This window comes from Hemitrygon akajei, chromosome 20, assembly GCF_048418815.1.
Source record: "Hemitrygon akajei chromosome 20, sHemAka1.3, whole genome shotgun sequence".
NCBI lineage: Eukaryota > Metazoa > Chordata > Chondrichthyes > Myliobatiformes > Dasyatidae > Hemitrygon > Hemitrygon akajei.
This window is the reverse complement of record NC_133143.1, coordinates 52,735,103-52,757,182: the sequence shown is the minus strand read 5'-3', so window position 1 is coordinate 52,757,182 and position 22,080 is coordinate 52,735,103. Positions and strand designations below refer to the sequence as shown.

Here is a 22,080-nt window from a genome sequence, read left to right as displayed (position 1 = left end):
TCAAAATCACTTAGCTCCCATTCCTTCCTCGTTCTGAAGTTTGGACTGAACAACAATTGAACCTTGCAACCATGTCTGTATGCTATTATGTATTGAGTTGCTGCCACATGATTGGCTGATTAGATATTTGCATTAACGAGTAGGAGCACAGCTGTGCCTAATAAAGTGGCCACTGAGTACATTTCTTCAAGAGTTCTTTGGCTGTGTAAGGAATGTTGGATTACTAATCACAATCAAGCCAGCCAGCTGATCCTTCAGTGTGAGTGGACTGACTGGGCCTTTTCTGTGCTGTATCTCAATAAATGTATTCTTGTTACAGGCTTACAAAATTGAGCAGGGTGAGGGAGCAATAGTTGCCTGGATTGGTAAACTTGGCAGATTTGACATGTATGCTTAGGTGAAAATATTTTGTTTGTATATCAAAGCAGTGGCAAATAATATGAGAAGGGAAAGGAGAAAGTAGCATTTTGAGCCCAAAATATGTGACTATGTAAGCTTGCAATGTGATGGCCCTCAGCCAGAGTCAGATTTCTCATCGCTGACATATGACATGAAGTTTGTTGCTTTGCGACAGCAGCATGTTGCAAAGAATTAAAAATACATAAATTACAAAAGTGTAATGAAAAGGGGGAATAACCAGGAAGTGTTCATGGACTGTTAAGAAATCTGATAGCAGAGAGGAAGAGATTGTCCACTATATGGTGTGATGATAAATGTTCAGAAATTGGAAAGATTCCACTGAGCACACGTTGTGCAAAAGCTCAATGTTTACTTTAGTACAAACCATTAGAAATAACTTAAAGGTCCCCCAAGCAGATGGGATCATTGATAGGTATCTTCTTTTATTAAACAGCTTTGTGGGGAATCTTCTGTGACTTTTTAAGTTGTTCCTGATGTGACAAGTTTGTGCGTAGATTGGTTGATGAACCAGTTTAGTTGGCGTTGAGTATGCAGGACCAGTAACTTTGATCAAAGGTTCAAAAAAAAAAGAGTTCAAAGTAAATTTATATCAAAGTACATAAATGTCACCGTATACAACCCCGAGATTCATTTTCTTGTGGGCATACTTAACAAATCCATAGAATTAAAACCATAATGGAATTCATGAAAGACTGCACTGACGTGTATGTTCAACCAGTGTGTAAAAGACAACAAACTGCAAGTGCAAAAAGAAATAACAATAAATAAACAGTAAATATCGAGAACATGAAATAAAGAGTTCTTGAAAGGGAGTCCTTTGGTTGTGGGAACATTTCAGGTGAAGCTGAGTGAAGTTATCCCCTTTGGTTCAAAAGCCTGATGGTTGAGGGGTAGTAACTGTTCCTGAACCTAGTGAGTCCTGAGGCTGCTGTACCTTCCTGATGGTAGCAATGAGAAGAGAGTATGTACCCACAGCAAGTAAGTAGTGTTGCTGTAATCCACGGTCAAGGGGCCCTAACTAGTCCACGCCATTATCATAGCCCAATGGCAAAAACATGAGGTTTTGGAGTTGAAGACTCTCTATCTGATGAGTTGTAGAGAAAGGGGCTTTTTTTTTTGTTTGTTGCTTGTTGTGTTCTAAATTGTTCTGCCGAGATTGCAGGCATGCTGTGTTGGTGCTGGAATGTGTGGTGACACTTATGGGCTGCCCCCAGTACTGGTGTGTTGGTTGTTAACACAAATGACACATTTGAGTGTGTACTTCATCATATAAGTGACAAGCTCAGAGCAAATTCCTAATAACATTGACTGTTTGCTCATTTCCATAGATGCTGGCCAACCTGCTGAGTTCCTCCAGCATTTTGCATGTTTTTGCTGTCAATTTAGAAGTCAAATTTTGACTCCTGATGATTCAAGGTCACAATGAAATCGGCTTCATGAATTTGAAAGGCAATGGAAAAGAAGGTTTCAGTTTGGAAATTCCTTCAGGTGCTCGGGAATATGGATTGTACAATGTTTATGCTGCAGCAGAACTCCAGCAATCTGGATTCAATTCTGACCTGTGGTGCTGTCTGGGCAGCTTTTGCACCTTTTTCTTGTAACTGTTGCCTCATCCAGTCTTGCTCTGTAAGGGTGGTCTCCTTTATGCTTTGTTACAATCGTAGTAGTAGGGCAAACCCTGTCCACTTTGTTGTATTTCGCACACTACTTGGGCCGATATCTGGAAAAACCTCCATCTGACAATGCTCTCTATCAACGGTAGGTAGCAGAATTTAACGGAGTAAGTACCCTGGTTTTCTCTCGTTTCCCAGAGCTGTGGGGGTTGTCAGGTTAACTAGCCACTGTAAATTGTCCCTAGCTTGTAAATGAATGGTAGAATCTGGGGTGATCTGATGGGAATGTCGGGAGAGTGCAGTCATAAAATGTGCTTCATGGATGGCAAGGACTTAGTGGGCTGAAGGGCCTTTTGTGGTGCTATATAGCTCTATGAATTCTAAAAAGAATTAGCAGCAATCAGACTTTTTGCTGAGTATTTATTAACCAATATATTGACACTCAAGTTGATACTGCTGCGGACCACTCAGTAAGGAGGCAAGGTACTTCAGCAAATGGTGGATTCAAAGGCCGAGACCCAGACCATGTGCTTTAGAGGCCCAAACTGAGAAGGAAACTGAATAGGCTGGACAAAATGGCAGGCTGGTGAAGCCAGACTAGAATGAAAGCCTAACACCACCTAAGTCAGATAAAGAACAATAGTTGTATGGAGACAACACGGTCACGCTAAGTTAATCCATAGATGGTGAGCAATATCTGCTGCCCACTTCACAAGGCCTGCATGCACAATAAAATGTATTAGATCCTACGTACGATTACTTATCAATGAATTTCCAATGAAGTACCTGGCCATCAGCATGCACAAGGGTTCCGTCCCTGCACAGAAATAGCCTACAACATCATAATAGGACCGAAGCAAGCAGAATATAGCTTTACAGTGGTACACTAATTTTGTTAAACCAAAGTGATTTGTTGGAAAAAAAATCTCTATTTTTGAAGGCAACAGTTTCTGTAGATGCTGGAAATCCAGAGCAACACACGCAAAGTGCTGGAGGAACTCAGCAGGTCAGGCAGAATCGATGGAAAGGAATGAAGAGTTGCCATTTTGGGCTGAGAACATTCATCCGGACTCCTTTGAAGAACTTGTTCAGATCGTTGTGTGAGCTCAGTGAGAATTTGGAATGACGAAAATGCATACATTTCACAGAGAGCATTTCAGTACCTTGGCCTGTAGATCGACATCAATGGCTTAAAATCAGCGAAGGAAGTTGCAGACAAGAACAAAGAAGAGATTGCTGGAAGAATTCAGCAGGTCAAGCGGCATCAGTAGCATAGTGGTTAGCACAATGCTTTACAGTACAGGCAACAGGGGTTCAATTCCCGCCGCTGCCTGTAAGGAGTTTGTACGTTCTCCCCATGGCCACGTGTATGTTCTCCAAAGATGTACCAATTGGTCATTGTACATTGTCCCATCATTAGGCTAGGATTAAATTGGGGGTTTGCTGGGCGGCATGGCTCAAAGGGCCAGAGAGCCTATTTAGTGCTGTATCTCCATAAATAAATAAACAAAAAAAAATAATCTGTGGAGGCAAAAGGAATGGGTCTACATTTTTATGTTCAAGATCCAGTGTTGATGCAGAAGTGAAAGGGAAGAGGAAAGCCTGAAGATTGCCAGTGCATATCAGTCCTGGGGAGGGATGAGACAGAAGGTGCAAAGCAGTAGTTGGAACTAGGTGGGGAGGGGGCAATGGAGAGGTGAAACCAGGTAGGAGTGGTGAGGGTAAGTTGCGAGGTGAGATGGGAAAGGTGAACCAAAAAAAGAAAACTGACAGTCAAGGTGAATGTAGTGGTGAAGAACGCCAGGGGGTGGGTATACATCAAAGTGTACAGGATAAGCGGCAGGAATGATTAGCAAGTAGAGATTCTTCTAGCTGAACTTCATAGTAAATATGAATAGACAATTTTTTAAAAAAGTAATTACTTTTCTCTTGCAAATTTTATGAATTGGAATGGTCTACTTCTGTTACAAGTATCATTTGGATTCATCTGGAGTAGCCAAAAATTCACAATGTAATTACACCTTAATTGTTACAGAAATATTCTAAAATTGGGAGTGAATAATTTCATGTTGAAGTACAGAAGAAGTGTCTCCTTCCCCTGTCAAGCTAATCTTAAGAAAATTGGAGGTGAGGATAGTAGGATAAGGTTCTGGAACCAGGGTATATTTGGTTGTAAGTGCTGAGAATATTATAAGTAGTCATGAATCCAGGTCAGGATTTTGCATCACTGAATCATGAAGTTGTATCTGTGTCCAATGTAGACTTTGAGCAAATCCCAGTAGGTCTGACATGACCGTGGTGGGTCTCATCAGCAAGAATGATGAGTCAGCATACAGAGAGGAGGTGCAACGGCTAACAGTCTGGTTCAAAGCCAACAATCTGTCTCTGAATGTGAACAAAACAAAAGAGATGGTTGTTGACTTCAGGACCACTCCCCACTGAACATAGATGGCACCTCGATAGAGATCGTTAAGAGCACCAAACTTCTTGGTTCTCACCTGCTCCCTCTTACACTAGCTCCATAGCAAAGAAAGCCCAGCAGCGTCTCTACTTTCTGCGAAGGCTGAGGAAAGTCCATCTCCCACTTCCCCCCCCCCCCCTTCTCCTCACATTCTACAGGGGTTGTGTTGAGAGCATCTTGAGCAGCTGCATCACTGCCTGGTTTGGAAATTGCACCATCTCGGATCGCAAGACCCTGCAGCAGATAGTGAGGTCAGCTGAGAAGATCACTGGGGTCTGTCTTCCTGCCATTACAGACATTTACACCACATGCTGCATCCGCAAAGCAAACAGCATTATGAAGGACACCACGCACCCCTCATACAAACTGTTCTCCCTCCTGCCATCTGGGAAAAGGCACCAAAGCATTCGGGCTCTCACGACCAGACTATGTAACAATTTCTTCCTCCGAGCTATCAGACTGCTCAATACCCAGAGTCTGGACTGACACCAACTTACTACCCTCTACTGTGCCTATTGTCTTGTTTATTATTTATTATAATGCCTGCACTGTTTTGTGCACTTTATGCAGTCCTGGGTAGGTCTGTAATCTAGTATAGTTTTTTGTGTTGTTTTCCGTAGTTCAGTGTGGTTTTTGTATTGTTTCATGTAGCACCATGGTCCTGAAAAACATTGTCTCATTTTTACTGTGTACTGTACCAGCAGTTATGGTTGAAATGACAAAAAAAGTGACTTGACAAAGAAACGGCCTTCTATGAGTTCTAATCCAAAGGTTTCAGAGGATGACTCAATGGCAACACCTGGAAAGTGACCAAGATGACTCTGAAAACCAGTTACAAGGTTGATTTGTAGTTCATTAAATTTGATCATCGTTACATAGATAAAAGTAGAATCCTGAAAATATTCCACAGTACAGGCAGCATCTACAGTATCAAGGGATCTATTAAGTTAACTAGCCGATTTTGGAAGAATAGTTATCTGAAATTGTTGAATTCAATGAGTTTTGAGAACTGTAAAGAGCCTTAGTGGAAGATGAATTGCGACTCTGTGAGCCTGAAGGTATTTAATGTTTAATTTTCTTTGGTTGATGTTTAAATTTTTCTTCTTTTTAGTTGGTTGAATAGAACCGTGGCAGCTTTGGAACAGAAAATTGTGAAAATCAAATTAACTTTGAATCCTCTGTATTGAAGATTAAATAATTTTCCAGTATTCTCAAAAACATTTAAGGTTTCAGGCAGTACAATTTTTATAGTTTGTTTGCGGTTATAATTTTTCTTAAGAGATACTGATGACACTTGGAAAAGATTTACTCTTTTACACACTATTGACATGGGTGGGATGGATGATGAGGTTCTGTGTTCAGGGAGTTAGGTGCCAAGTCAAAGGACAGGACCTCAATAGTTGTCACAAAGTACACTGCAGATGCTGTGGTCAAATCAACAGGTACAAAAGCTGGATGAACTCAGCAGGTCGGGCAACATCCATTGAAAAAAGCAGTCAACGTTTCGGGTCAAGACCCTTTGTCAGGACCCTCAATAGTTGTGATTTCAGATTTGTTACCCATGCCATCTAATGAGGCTTTATGGGTAGAACTGAGGAATAAGAGAATAAGAAATGAATGACTACATTAATGGGATTATATTATAGACCACCCAAGAGTCCATGGGATTTAGAGGAATAAGTTTGTGGAGAGATTGTAGACTTTTAAAATAGGTTATTTTAACTTTCCATATATTGAATGGGACTCCCATACTGTAAAAGGGAAAGATAGGAAAGAGTTCGTCAAATGTGTTCAAGAAAGTTTCTTTAATCAGTGCATAAAAGTTGCAACTAGAGAAAGTGTGATGTCGGGATGAGACAGGACGGGTGACAGAAGTTTGTGTAGGGGAACACTTTGCACATAGTGATCATTGTGCCATTAATTTCAAGGTAATTATTGACAGGGATAGATCTAGACTTCAGGTTGAGAATCTAAATTAGAGAAAAGCCAATTCTGATGGTAACAGAAAGGAATTAGCAAGTATGGAGTAGGATAGGTTATTTTCTGGCAAAGGTGTACTTAGCAAATGGGAGCCCTTCAAAAGAGAAATCTTGAGAGTACAGAGTTTTTATGTTCCTGTCAGAAAGGTAACCTGGCTTTGTAGGAGAAGCTAGAGAGTGGTAGTAGATGCTTGCCTCCCTGATTGGTGACCGGTTGCTAGTGCTGTGCAGCAGGGATCAGTACTGGATCTATTTCTTTTAGAGCAATGATCCCCCCGCCCCCCCGCACTATGTATTGATCTGTTGTTTGCGCATGCACTGTTGTCTATGCATGTGCACTGTTCTCTCTCTCGTGCTCTCTCTCACGCTCAAGACACCCGTTAAAACCATCTCCTGCATGGGTGCTTTTATTTAATATGAGGTTGTGCACAGACACAACAAATTGGTGATAAGTACACACCTGAATGTCAGAAAACGTCACGAACTGCACTGACAGTTGCAGGACGAAACAGCGAGAGTTAAACAGCATGAGAAAGCCAAAGGTCACGAGTGTAACAGTCAAATACGTGCTGAATTTAACATGAAAATAACTTCAGCTGGGGAAGTCAATGAACCTGATAGCACTAATGGAGGCTGGGAGTCACATTTCGAGAAGGTTGAACTGTATTGTAACGTCAACAACGTGGAGGAGCAAAAGGAAGCCCCTGCACTTCCTAGCTTATTGGGTGCAAAGACGTAGAGTCTCTTACACAACCTAGCAACCCCTGAAAAGCCAGCAAGATGTTCAATCAAATTTTACAAAATCACTTGAGCCTTAAACCACTGGCAATAACTGAGAGATTTAGGTTTTACAAAAGGAAACAATTAATAGATGAAAGCATTTCTGAACACATTGCAGAACTGTGTAAAGTTTTCCAGCACTGTGACTTTAGAGATGGGCTTTCTGATTCATTAAGGGACAGGCTTGTGTGTGGCATGCACTGTCCAAGCACTCAAAAGAGGCTACTGTTCAAAATAGACCTAACCTTAGAATGGGCAATGACCATTGCAGTACTGTTCGAGACAGCAGCACAGGATGCAGCAGAACTACGGAAAAGGAGGTTGGAATGGGAAATGCACAAAATATCCCTGAACGGTGCAAAAAGCCAAAGATGTTATCGATGTGGCAAATCCTCCCATGATGCAAATGACTGTTGGTTCTAAGAAAAGTCTGCAGAAAGTGTCACAGATGAGATCACATGGAGAGAATGTACAAGGCAGACTCGGGATGAACAATAAATGCTGGCTTAGTTGGCGACACCCACATCCCGTAAATGAATGCATAAAAAAAAGACAAAAAGCACAACCGAGTGAAAAGTCTTAAACACAAAACTAAGCAAATGTATAAAGTAAAACAGAAGCAGACAACATAGAGCCTGACAAAGGTGAACTGTCAAGCTTAGAACTGCATGCTACAACTGAAGCTGATCACAAAATCATCTGGATCATAATAGATGTGTCTGGTGTAAAACGGAAAATGGAGCTAGATACAGGGTCAGCTTTGTCCATAATTTGATTTTGACTACAACAGACTGTTTTCTAAGATACCATCAGAGAAGACCTCAGTGATGCCAAGGACTTGCACGGGCAAAAAAGTGAAACCCATTGGCAAACTGAAAGTAAACATGGCGTATAGATGCCAACCACAACATTTAGAGCTTGATGCATTGAAAAGTGGAGGGCCAGCACTTTTCAGATGTGAATGGTTGAGAAAAATCAAACTAGACTGGCACTCAATCAAAGCTTACTGTGACATCAATTGGCAACAGCAGCCCAAATGGTAGCGCTAACTAGAGACTGGCACAGCTGCTTAATGCTGATGAGAAAGTGTTTGAGAAGGGAATAGATAAACAGACGAAGACTTGGCCAAAGGATGGCAAAAAGTTCAAAATACATCCCTACAGGCAGTGTTTTACCTGTGGGAGTGGCCATCATCATCATGGCATAGAGTACAAATTGACTTTGAGCCAATTATGGACTCCATGTTTCTGATTATAGTGGATGCCCATTTGAAGTGATTGCAGGTTATACCAATGAAGTCAACCACCTCAGCAAAGACTGTCTCTGCTCTGAGGATTATCTTAACCAGAAACGGCTTACCAGAACAAATTGTGAGGGACAATGGACCACAATAATGGTCAGAAAAATTCCAACTGTTCATGAAGAAAAATGGCATCACACACTTCAAGTCAGCTCCTCACCACCTAGCAATGAATGGGTTAGCTGAAAGGTTTATCCAAATCTTCAAGAAGTCCATTAAAGCAAAGGATGATGACATTTCTCTACAGCACAAGGTGAACAACTTTCTTTCTGTGCATCGGAACTCTGTTCATGCAACGACAAATCAAGCATCTGCAATGTTGTTCATGAACAGGAATCTGAAATCTCCGGACCTCCAGAGGAAAATACAAAATAAACAGTTCAGCCAGTTGCCAAGTGAAGCAGCAAGAAGCTTCGAGATTGGACAGGAAATCCTGGCGCATGATTACTGAGAAGACAAGGATAGCTACAAGAATTGGACCACTGATGTACATTGTGGATGTTGGAGGACATACATGGAGACGTCATGTGGACCAGATACTGGATACTCAACCAAAATACACACCTGAGTCAACTGCATCTAACAAGATGGATACATTACTGTCAATGGACTTACCTCTCAGTGATAATGTCACTGACAGCAACGTGACACCGGAAACTGAGAACGTTGTGGTAGACAAGACACCCACCAAACCTGGTGCCATTCCACAGGTCCAGAGGTGCTATCCTGAAAGAAACAGAGCGGCACCCAAAAGACTGAATTTTTAGAACTGTGAAGTTTGTTATGGACTGTTATTGTGAAAGCATGTTAATTATGGTGTGTTAATCTAAAGGAGGAGGAAGTGTAATGTATGGATCTATTTCTTTTATTACAATGACTGCTTCTGCCCTTAGCAGTAGATATTAATCTGTTGTCTACACGTATGCATTGTTTTTCTCTCTCTCTCTCTCTCACTGCAATGTGAATACACCAGTTAAAGCCATCTCCCGCATGCGTGCTTTTATTTAATATATATGTAGTTGTGCACAGACACAACAGGGTCGATTGTTGTTTGTCAGCTATATCAATGAACTGGGTCAGCAAATTTGTGGATGACCTCAAGATTGGGTGTGTAGTTGATACTGAGGAAGACTGTCATAGCTAGTAGTGGGATCTGGCCCCAGCTGGAAAAACAGGCTGAGAAATGGCCGCTAGAATTGAGCAGCAAAAAGTGCGAGGTTTTGCACTTTGGTGGGACCAATTAGGGTAGGTTTTACATGGTAGCGAAGGGCACTGTGGATTATGATAAAACAAAGGGATCTGGGAATACAGATCCATAATTCCTTAAAAATGGCATCACAGGTAAATAAGGTGATAAAGAAAGCTTCTGGCATATTGGCCTTTGTAAATAATGTACTGAGTACAGGAGTTGGAATTCTATGTTGAAATTGTGTAAGACAACTTTGAGGCCTTATTTGGAGCATTGTGTGCAGTTGTGGTCATCCACCTATAGGAAGGGTGTAAATAAGATTGAAAGAGTGCAGAGGAAATTTACAATGATGTTGCTGGGACTGGAGGACCTGAGCTATAGGGAAAGGCTGTCGAGGTTAGGGCTTTATTTCCTAGAGTGTAGAAGATTGAGAGAAGATTTGATGGAGGTGTACAAAATTGAGTGGTAAAAATTGGGTTAACCCTGGTTAAGATTTTTACTGCTATGTTGTAGGTATTTCATCTTAGCAGTGCTGTAAGAGCAGTCGGTTCTGCTTTCAGCTTGTTTGGGTTTTAGTTGAGATGAGGAGCTTTGTTGTTCAGTTTAGGAATGTGATATCAACCAATCAGGGTAGTAGAAATGGGAGAAGGTTCCAGAGAATGATGGGCGGAGAGGTCTTTGTTGGCGGATGCGGCTGAGGATCCTGTTCACGTTGCACAAGGTGCTTTGTGCAGAAGAATGTCTTCAGGGAGGAAGGACCAATAATCTGTGGGAGAGCCCGATTATTCGAGATGGATTTTGAGCGACATTCGGAAAATGCGGCGTGCACATAGAAAACAATGGCTTTTGGAAGGTTTGGGCTCCATTGTGCACATGTGACTGATTAAGTATAATGGGCCTTTTTTGTTTTTATTCTTTCTTTCCTTTAGTAATTGATTGCTCAAATTAATGTTCTTAAATATACTTATAATTGTATGCAGTGTACGATCTGTTATTTCTTGCTGGTGGGCGATTGCCGGGGGTGGGGGGCAGTAAATCACACAGCATTCACACAAACCAGGGTTTGGGTGGGCGAGACATCCCAACCTCACAGAGTTGGCAGAATCAAAGTCGTATACACCCTAGAGCGTACGGAGCCCGAGAAACGTGGGTCTCTCACCGCAGAGCCCTGTGACAGTTAGCGACGGGCTAACAAGCCGCATTTCCAGAGACGCCCAGTACAAAGGGGTTTCAGTTAAAAGATGAAATGTTTAAGAGGATCATGGGTGGGGGGGGGATTTCTTCACTCAGAGGTTGGCGAGAATGTGGAACGAGCTGCCAGCGGAAGTGGTGGGTACGGTGTGTTGATTGCAATTTTGGAGAGGTGCATGGCTGGGAGGGGTACAGGGAGCTATATTCCAGGTGCAGGTCAATGGGATTAGGCAAATTAATGGTTTGGTATGGACTAGATGTCCGAAGGGCCTGTTTCTGTGCTGTTGTTCTCTATGACTCTGTGATGAAAAAAGGCTCAAATTGAATGCAAGTTTGAAAGTACCAATTCAAAAATTGATGGTGGCTCTCCAGTGCGGTACTTGGAGACTGCTGCACTGAGAGATGTGTTGAATTTCAGATAAGATGTTATGTCAAAGCCAAGACTGCTTTACAAGAATGATATCAAGGAAGAGGAAGGAATTATCCCCAGTGTCCCGGTCAATATTTATACCTCACTCAATATTGCTGTAACAGTGTGTCAGAATGATGTCTAATAGAGCCTGGTAATCAGACATTGGCTTCCATGTAGCCTATGTCACAACAGCGATCATATTTCAAGAGTGCTTTGGCAGTGAAGTATATTGGGGGGTTCTGAAGTTGTGCGAAAGATTAATATACAACGAATGGCCACTTTCTCAGATACCTCCTGTACCTAATAAAGTGGCCATTGAGTGTACGTTTGTGATCTTGTACCGCTGTAGCCCATCCACTTCTAGGTTCGATGTGTTACACATTCAGGGATGTTCTTTTGCACGCCACTGTTGTAACACGTGATTAATTTGAGTTACTTTGCCTTCCTGTCAGCTTGAACCAGTCTGGCCATTCTCCTCCAACCTCTCTCATTAACAAGGCATTTTTGTCCTCAGAACTGCAGCTTTCGGGATGTGTTTTTTTTTCTGCACCATTCTCTGTAAACTCCAGAGACTGTTGTACATGAAAATCCCAGGAGATCATCAGTTTCTAAGATATTCAAACCACTCCGCCTGGCAGCAAAAATCATTCCATTGTCAAGGTCACTTGGATCATATTTCTTCCCTGTTCTGATGTTTGGTCTGAAAAACAAATGGACCTCTTGACCATGTCTGCATGCTTTTATGCATTGAGTTGCTGCCACATGATTGGCTGATTAGATTGATGAACAGGTGCTTTAACGAGCAGGTGTACCTAATATAGTGGGCACTGAGTGTATATATTTATAATATGAAAGTCTTTTGTCAGTGATCCTTTGGACTGAAGGTAGTTCGGCTTGTACCATTAAAAATTCTTTAGCCTGGCTTCTTGTTACCCTGTGCTGATCACAGCTGGGCTAAACAAAGCCATTTGCCAGATCCATGATTACAGTGTAAATATACTTCCAGGCTGCTACAGAGAGGCGGTGATTTCGCAGGCAATCAGAGCAGGATAGAGTCACAGTCTAAATTTAGCAGAGACCAAATAAGTAATGTTTCAGAAATGTGCCGCTTTGTACACAGTTGTCTTCCATGGGACCGGTTGGAAAATGGTCCTGTGGAATAGACCATGTTTTGTGCAGACTCTGGGAGTTGTGTGACTGAGGCATTGCTTCATTGTCTCTGGTGCACGCAGCAGGTTTTGAAATGATTGTGCGCGTCTATAGAGCGCTGTATATTCCCGAGCATCCTCATAATGGTAGGAGCTCTTGGTTCCTGTGGTGGTCAGCTGGTTATCAAAATGTTGTTCTAAATGTGCAAGAAGGTAAGAGTACTCAAAGCATTTGCTCTGTTCGGCTCATATGCTGACTTGACGTGTATGTCTTTATTTGTGTTAACTGTCTTTAGTAAAGAGATGGATCCAGAAGGATAATTCACGAAAATGGAGTAAAGTGATAAGCAGTGTTTAGGAGAAGGTATTAGTGATTAAAAGATTAGTTAGACTTGAGTTTGGAGGGGAATCTTGAGAAGTGGAGGTGCAGAGGAGATTATTCTAAGAGAGGGGACCAGGTTGACTGAAGGTGCAGTTGGCAATGGTAAGGTGAATGTCTTGATATATAAATGTTAACAGATTCTCAATTAGTCAATTGCTATTTGGAGAAGTAAGTGAATGATTCATAGTTTAGCAGTTCTTTTTTTTTAATTTGTGCGTGTGCCAGCAAGTTAACATAATAAGAATTTTAAACAATGAGAGAGGTCTGTCAAGTCCAATCTCTCCACAGAATGATGTAATCTGCTCAATTATGGGCTCTTTTTTTTCCAGAGCAAATTATAGTTAAGAAAGTGTGCAGAATGTTTGTCTATCTTCATTCTTTTGCATTCAAGTCTGATTGGCTGATCCTGGCTGCTGCCACTAGCCTTGAGTTCCCACACTGTATTGTTAGTGTTGATCGTTAAGAGAACCCAGTGTTCTGTACGGGGTGTCAGAGGTGGGATGTCCCAGCCTCCTGGATGGTCACATCTGTGCCAGGTGTGTTGGGCTGCAGCTCCTTAGTGACCGGGTTAAGGAGCTGGAGATGCAGCTCGATGACCTTTGTCTGGTCAGGGAAAGTGAGGACGTGATAGATATATAGGCAAGTAGTCACACTGGAGCCTCGGGAGGCAGATAAGTGGGAAGCAGTCAGGAGAGGGAAGGGCAGGAGTCAGATACTAGAGAGTACCCCTGTGGCTGTCCCCCTCAACAATAAGTACTCCTGTTTGAGTACCGTTGGGGGAGATGGGCTACCTGGGGGAAGCAACTGTGGCTGCATCTCTGGCACAGAGTCTGGCCCTGTGGCTCAGAAGGGTAGGGAAAGGAAGAGGATGACAGCAGTGATAGGGGACTCTATAGTTAGGGGGGTCAGACGGGCGATTCTGTGGATGCAAGAAAGAAACACAGATGGTAGTTTGCCTCCCAGGTGCCAGGGTCAGGGGTGTTTCTGATCACGTCCATGATATCCTGAAGTTGGAAGATGAAATACCAGAGGTTGTGGTATATATTGGTACCAATGACATAGGTAGGAAAAGGGAGGAGGTCCTGAAAGCAGACTACAGGGAGTTAGGAAGGAACTTGAGAAGCAGGACATTGAAGGTCGTAATCTCAGGATTACTGCCTGTGCCAGGTGACAGTGAGTATAGGAATAGAGTGAGGTGGAGGATAAATGGCGTGGCTGAGGAATTGAGCAGGGGGCAGGGATTCAGATTTCTGGATCATTGGGGCCTCTTTTGGGGCAGGCATGACCTGTACAAAAAGGATGGGTTGCACGTGAATCTGAGGGGAGCCAATATCCTGGCAGGGAGGTTTGCCAAGACTGAGGAGAGTTTAAACTAGAATTGCTAGGGGATGGGAACTGAACTGAAGAGATGGGGGAAGAGGTGGTAGGCTCACAAATAGAGAAAGCTTGTAGGCATTGTAAGAGGGAGGTTAGGCAGGTGATAGAGAAGGGATGCGCTCAGACTGATGGTTTCAGATGTGTCTATTTTAATGCAAGAAACATCATGAACAAAGCAGATGAGCTTAGAGTGTGGATCAGTACTTGGAGCTATGATGTTGTGGACATGACAGAGACTTGGATGGCTCAAGGGCAGGAATGGTTACTTTGAGTGCCAGGCTTTAGATGTTTCAGAAGAGACAGGGAGGGAAGCAAAAGAGGTGGGGGTGCAGCACTGTTGATCAGAGATAGTGTCACGGCTGCAGAAGAGGAGGAAGTCATGGAGGGATTGTCTACTGAGTCTCTGTGGGTGGAAGTTAGGTACAAGAAGGGGACGGTAACACTACTGGATGTTTTTTATAGACCACCCAATAGTAACAGGGACATTGAGGATCAGATAGGGAGACCGATTCTGAAAAGCTGCAATAATAACAGGGTTGTCGTGGTGGGAGATTTTAATTTCCCCAATATTGGTTGGCATCTTCCTTGAGCAAGGGATTTAGATGGGGTAGAGTTTGCTAGGTGTGTTCAGGAAGGTTTCCTGACACAATAAGTAGATAAGCCTACAAGAGGAGAGGCTGTACTTGATCTGGTATTGGAAAATGAACCTGGTCAGGTGTCAGGTCTCTCAGTGGGAGAGCATTTTGGAGATGGTGATCATAATTCTATCTCCTTTACCACAGCGCTAGAGAGGAATAGGAACAGATAAGTTAGGAAAGTGTTTAATCGGAGGAAGGGGAAGCATGACGATATCAGGCAGAAACCTGGAAACATAAATTGGGAACAGATTTTCTCAGGTAAATGTATGGCATAAATGTGGTAAATGTTCAGGGGATATTTGCGTGACGTTCTGCATAGGTAAGTTCCAATGAGACAGGGAAAGAATGGTAGTGTACGGGAACCGTGGTGTACAAAGGCTGTTGAAAATCTAGTCAAGAAGAAAAGAAAAGCTTACGAAAGGTTCAAAAAAACTAGGTAGATCTAGAGATCTAGAAAATTATAAGGCTAGCAGGAGCTTAAGAATGAAATTAGGAGAGCCAGAAGGGGCCGTGAGAAGGCCTTGTGGCATTCTACAAATATGTGAAGAACAAGAGGATAAGACGCGAGAGAATAGGACCAAGCAAGTGTGACAGTGGACAAGTGTGTATGGAAACGGAGGAGATAGTGGAAATACTTAATGAATACTTTGATTCAGATTCCACTATGCAAAAGGACCTTGGTGGTTGTAGGGATGACTTACAGTGGACTGAAAAGCTTGAGCATACAGACATTAAGAAAGAGGACGTGCTGGAGCTTTTGGAAAGCATCAAGTTGGATAAGTCACTGGGATCAGACAAAATATACCGCAGGCTACGGTGGAAGGTGAGGGAAGAGAGGTAATAATCTTTACCTCATCAATGGGGATGGGAGATGTTCTGGAGGATTGGAGGGTTGCAGATGTTATTCCCTTATTCAAGAAAGGGAGTAGAGATAGCTCAGGAAATTATAGACCAGGGAATTTTACTTCACTGGTTGGTAAGTTGATGGAGAAGATGCTGAGAGGCAGGATTTATGAACATTTGGAGAGGCATAATATGATTAGGAACAGTCAACTTGGCTTTGTCAAAGGCAGGTCGTGGCTTATGAGACTGATTGAATTTTTTGAGGATATGACTAAAAGCATTGTTGAAGGGAGAGCAGTAGATGCAGTGTATATGGATTTCATCACGGCATTTGATAAGGTACCCCATGCAAGGCTTATTGAGAAAGTAAGGAGGCATGGGATCCAAGGGGACCTTGCTTTGTGGATCTAGAATTGACTTGCCCACAGAAAGCAAAGAGTGGTTGTAGATGGGTCATATTCTACATGGAGGTCAGTGACCAGTGGTGTACCTCAGGGATCTGTTCTGGGACCCCTTCTCTTTGTGATTTTTATAAATGACCTGGATGAGGAATGGAAGGATGGGTTAATAAGTTTGCTGCTGACTCAAAGGTTGGGGGTGTTGTGGATAGTGTGGAGGGCTGGCAAAGGTTGCAGTGGGACATTGATAAGGATGCAAAACTGGGCTGAGAAATGGCAGATGGAGTTCAACCCAGATAAGTGTGAGGTGGTTCATTTTGGAAGGTCAAATATGATGGCAGAATATAGTATTAATGCTAAGACTCTTGGCAGTGTGGAAGATCAGAGGGTTCTTGGGACCCGAGTCCACAGGACACTAAAACCTGCTGTGTAGGTTGACTGTGGTTAGAAGTCATACAGTGCATTGGCCTTCATCAACTGTGGGATTGAGTTTAAGAGCCGAGAGGTAATATTACAGCTTTATAGGGCCCTGGTCAGACCCCACTTGGAGTATTCTGCTCAGTTCTGGTCACCTCACTACAGGAAGAATGTGGAAACCATAGAAAGGGTGCAGAGGAGATTTACAAGGATGCTGCCTGGATTGGGGAGCATGCCTTATGAGAATAGGTTGAGTGAACTCAACCTTTTCTCCTTGGAGCGGCGGAGGATGAGAGGTCACCTGATAGAGGTGTATAAGATGATGAGAGGCATTGAACGTGTGAGGCTTTTTCTCAGGGCTGAAATGACTAACACGAGAGAGCACAGTTTTAAGGTGCTTGGAAGTAGGTACAGAGGGGATGAAAGGGGTAAGTTTTTTTACGCAGAGGGCGGTGGATGAGTGGAATGGGCTGCCAGCGACAGTGGTGGAGGTGGATATGATAGGGTCTTTTAAGAGACTCCTGGATAGGTACATGGAGCTTAGAAAAATAGAGGGCTATGGGTAACCCGAGGTAATTTCTCAAGTAAGCAAATGTTCGGCACAGCATCGTGGGCCGAAGGGCTTGCATTGTGCTGTAGGTTTTCTATGTTAAGTTATAAATAAAGAGTTATTAATAAGGTATTTAGTAGTTTTATTTCTTTTGTTTTTTGCCGTTAAAAAGTAATTGCTGGTCGAAGAACTCAGCAGGTCAAGCAGCATCTGTGGGAGGAAAGGAATTGTCAATGTTTTCCAAAATGTCGACTATTCCTTACCTGCAGATTCTGCTTGACTTGCTGAGTGCATCTAGCAGATTGTTTTTTTTTGTTCTGGATTCCAGCATCTACTGTCTCTTTGTCTCTTTTCATATCAGTCAGGGTTGCTTTTAGAAAAGAATATTTTTAATCTCAAATTTGTATACTGAATATGATCCAGGAATAAAACTCACATTTTCAAAGTATCTATATAGCAAAATACCCTTGATGTTTCACAGGACTCATTTTTAAACACTAAACTATGTCGCGGCACAAAAGGAGATTCAGAGGTTGCGTTAAACAAACATGCTTTAGAAAAGGTTTTGAAAAGAAATACATGCACACACTGCTGAGGAGGGAATTCCACATTTTATATCCTTAGAAAGCAATATACACCTCCTTTTCACTGCTCTGTTCCAATGCACAAAAGTAATCTGGGTCCAATCTCCAAAGAAAATTGTGTGTTTGACTCTTAGTTGATTAGATTCTTTATCAGCATTTTCCTTTTCCATCTACAGTACTGTATCTAAAATTATGCTGCCCCACCTGTAGTTACTTTGATGTAAAATTAACTCAAAGGAGCCTTGCCTGTGTTCAGAAGCTTGCCACTGGCCTGATTTGGGATTTGCCAAACTTGGGAGCAGGTGTGACATTATGCATATTAGCAAAGTTGCTGAAATGGACAGTGCCTCAAGTGCACAGATGGATCCAGAGGGCATGGTTGTTCATTCCTGTTCTCTTCTGGCCAGCAATAGATTTTGGCAGATTCAGAATATAGAAGTTTAAAATGGGCCAGGATTCAAACTTGCTGATTTCTGTTTCTGAAAATAATTTGCCTAAAATTAAACTGTGGTCCATTTTATCTTGTATCATAATGCATGAAGAAATTTCTCCTGTGGTTGCCCGGTATTGAAAGAGCTACGGTTTTTGGCTTGACCTTTGTAGCTCCTCTATCAACCTTTGTACTCGTCTCCATTTTCTCAGTCCGATTGTCCAAAACAGGTCCTAGCTGAGTAAAAATGCCTCGCTGAAATGAGATAAGTGTGGGCCACGAGGCTGGATGTTGTGAAGGGAAGTTCTCCTAGTGAAGTGAGTCACTAATGTTTGTAGTAATTCACTTGGAGCATGAGGGGGTGTCTGAGGGCAGGCAGTGGCTTCCCGTCCGCCAAACTGTAAGCAGGCTTGTTGTCGTCATTTGGATAGGTCTTTAATGAATGGAGTGAAGGGAATCTATTAGAGTGAGCAAAGCCAGTGGGAAAAGTCAGGCCATCACGCAGCACTGGTGGAATGAATACATGGTCCACAGACTGGGACCGCTTTGAGGAAGAGTGAGTTGGTGCTACTGTAGACAAAGATCAGCAGCATACATGTGTCAATGCAGAGGTACCAGAATGCAACCCATCTTACAGGACTTGACGGGATAAATACAGGGTTATCCTCTCCAACTTCTGCCATCTTCAACAGGATCGTACCAGTGAACACATCTTGACCTTTGCGGCTTCTCTTTTTTTCATAGGGATTGAACTCTGTGATTCCTTGTCCATTCGTCCCTCACTGCTGATATCCGTCCTGGCACTTATCCCCGCCAATCACTACACCTGCCTATTCACCTCCTGCTTCACCACCATTCGGGCCCCAAACAGCCACTGTGACTCTTGCCCAACCATATCATGATATTCTAAGCACCTTTGACATTGATAGAAGTTACTGAGCTGACGATTCTGCTAATGTGTGCATTATAAATAGCAGGACCAGACCAACAGATAAAATTTCATTTAATTTATGAACAGGAATTTAATCAGAGAGGACAGTGAGTAAGCAAAGACCTTGAGAGCTATTGAGAGGACTGAAGTGAACTGGAAAGTATAATAAATGCACAAGTGTATAAACCAGACATGGGCCAATCCAGTCATGGAATTCAGCAAGGGATGAGCGAAAAGGAACGATGGAGCTTTGGTAAACAGTGTTTCTCCGTCACAGGTAAGGGCGATAAAGTAAGTTGTTAACACATTTATTTTGGCCTTATTATCAGTAATGTCTTTATTACATAGGTCATTCAGATTCTCTTTAGATAGATTATCATGAATCTTTCTTTTAAAGATTTCTCTAGGCCTTGACTAGTAGAGCACATAAACATTCCATAAACAGAATTTCTCACTAGGCAGTGTAATGTGGTAATACACAACATTAACATTTAGAAATATCTAAATAAAGCAATATGATAGATATTTCATGCTGTGTGGGTTATATTTTGCATCCCATCACTCTCTGTCCCTGCGTTTACCAGGAATTGCCACTCGCTTGTATGCTAGAACAAGTCGTGGAAGTGGAATTTTGAGGCAATGAGATTCTGGGCTTGTATTTGGGAAGGAATATAAATGGCTCTGCTGTTCAGCAGACAGCTTCAAGTGTGCACCCTTGAACCTGAAGTGTAAATCAAAGACAGAATGGAAATGGAGATGAATGGTGCACCGGGAGGACACCCAGGGTAAGAAGAATGCTTTTAATGGAACCGCCAGTCCAGTGTATCGGAGGCAAATCAATCACTTTGATAAGCGCACGTCCTGAACTATAAAGGCCAAGAGATGATTTAATTGAGATTGTCAAGAAATTTGAGTGGAGTTGTTAGGATAGATAAAGGAGAGATCTTGTTGCTGAATGAGAATGAACAGCCTGCAGTAAAGGAATAGAGGCTGAAATTTGACCCAGTCTTTTCAGGAGTGAGTTTGGGAAGTCCGTCTGGATGAAGTGAAGGTTGAGGTTCTCTAATGCAAACAGCTACTCATACTAGCTCATTTGTTAAAATGACATTGATCAGCTTTTGTTAATCAAACATACACGTAGGTATAAAAGGTACCTAATAATGTGGCCACTGAGTGTATGTTCACGGTCTTTGGCTGCTACATCCCATCCACTTCAAGGTTTAACCTGTCCAGTGTTCAGAGATGCTCTCTTGAAAACCACTGTTGTAAAGCATGGTTATTGAAGTCACTGTCATCTTTTTGTCAGCTTGAACCAGTCTTGCCATTCTCCCCTGACTTTTCTCAATAACACGATGTTTTCACCCAGAGAACTGGTGCTCTCTGGGTGCTTCTGTTTCTTGCATCATTCTCTGTAAACTCCAGGGACTGTTGTGCGTGAAAATCCCAGGAGATCAGCAGTTTCTGAGATACTCAAACACTCCATCTGGCACCAAAAATCATTCCACTGTCAAAGTCACTTTGATCACATCTTTCCCAGTCCTATGTTTAGTCTGAACAACAACTGAACCTCTTGATCATGTCTGCACGCTTTTATACATTGAGTTTCTGCCACATGATTGCCTGACTAGCATTAACAAGCAGGTGTACCTAATGAAATGGCCTCTGAGTGTATAAATAGGTACAGGCTTTTGTGACACGAGGTCCTACCAAGTTACAGAACCGGCTTGGGTGTAAGTTGACTCCTTGGGTTCTTGTGTGCCTGTTTCCTGAGTTGGGATTTCAGTATTGCCACCTAAATTATTGGGTGACCTCTCCCTCCATTGATGTACTTTGTTCCAATTGAGTCAAAGGAACGGGAATTCCTTGTCTCTCACAATAACCTCTTGTTGATAGCATGACAAGCATTAACAGGTAGCTTTGCACTTTTGGATGAAGAGTTGGAGACCTGGAGACCTGAAGCCATGTAACAGTTAGCTTAGGAGAAAGTGCTTTCAACACGAGGTTGTTGGGAGACTAGAACTCCTTACTTGCAAAGGTGGGAGAGGGAGAAACCTTCATTTCATGATAACCGTAGCTGGATGAACATCAGAACTTTTGAGGGTATGGTCCAGAATCCGGGGATGTGAGTCGGTTAATATTGTGGCCTGCATGGGCATTATACAGAAGGTGGCCGAAAAGTGCCTAAAGTTTCTGTGATTCTCAGTGTGTTTGAAAGAGGTCTAGTTCCTGGAACAGAGTCAGAATCAGGTTTATTATCACCAGCATGTGATGTGAAATTTGTTAACTTAGCAGCAGCAGTTCAATGCAATACATAATCTGGCAGAGAGAAAATAATAATAATAAATAAAATAAAACATAATAAATAAATAAATAAACAAGTAAATCAATTAAATACATTGAATAGATAGTTTAAAATGTGCAAAAACAGAAATACTGTATATATATTTTTTTTAAAAAGTGAGATACTGTCCAAAGCTTCAAAATCCATTCAGGAATTGGATGGCAGAGGGGAAGATGATGTTCCTGAATCGCTGAGTGTGTGCCTTCATGCTTCTGTATCTCCTACCTGATGGTAACAGTGAGAAAAGAAACAGTGCTGGAGGTCCTTAATAATGTATGCTGCCTTTCTGAGACACCGCTCCCTAAAGATCTCCTGGGTACTTTGCAAGCTAGTACCCAAGATGGAGCTGACTAGATTTGCAACCTTCTGCAGCTTCTTTCAGTCCTGTACAGTAGCCCCTCCATACCAGGCAGTGATATAGCCTGTCTGAATGCTCTCCATGGTACAACTATAGAAGTTTTTGAGTGTAATTGTTGACATGCCAAATCTCCAAGTTCCTAATACAGTATAGCCGCTGTCTTGCCTTCTTTATGTCCACATCAATGTGTTGGGACCAATGTGCTGTTGACCTATTTGAACAGCAATAATCAACTGTCTTATCAAGCTTTCCTCACAAATAAATGACTGGACCATGAAGACAGAATATTTAAACACTACTTGTGCCCTCTGGTGAATGCCCAGTATAGAAAAATTGTA

The 22,080-nt window shown here is 42.4% G+C and overlaps 1 protein-coding gene across 6 annotated transcripts in view; it reads left to right on the top strand.

The window, feature by feature from the left end:
• cpne4b (copine IVb) overlaps nt 1–22,080 on the top strand; it is a 344,224-nt gene that overhangs the window by 18,366 nt on the left and 303,778 nt on the right. Inside the window, exon 1 of one of the 6 annotated variants that reach the window (XM_073024314.1) lies at nt 12,686–12,706. The exons of the other annotated variants lie outside the window; for them this stretch is intronic. The gene's annotated coding sequence lies outside the window, so the exon portion shown is untranslated. Of the gene's footprint in view, nt 1–12,685; nt 12,707–22,080 lie in introns of those variants that run through there. 6 annotated transcript variants of the gene reach the window in all.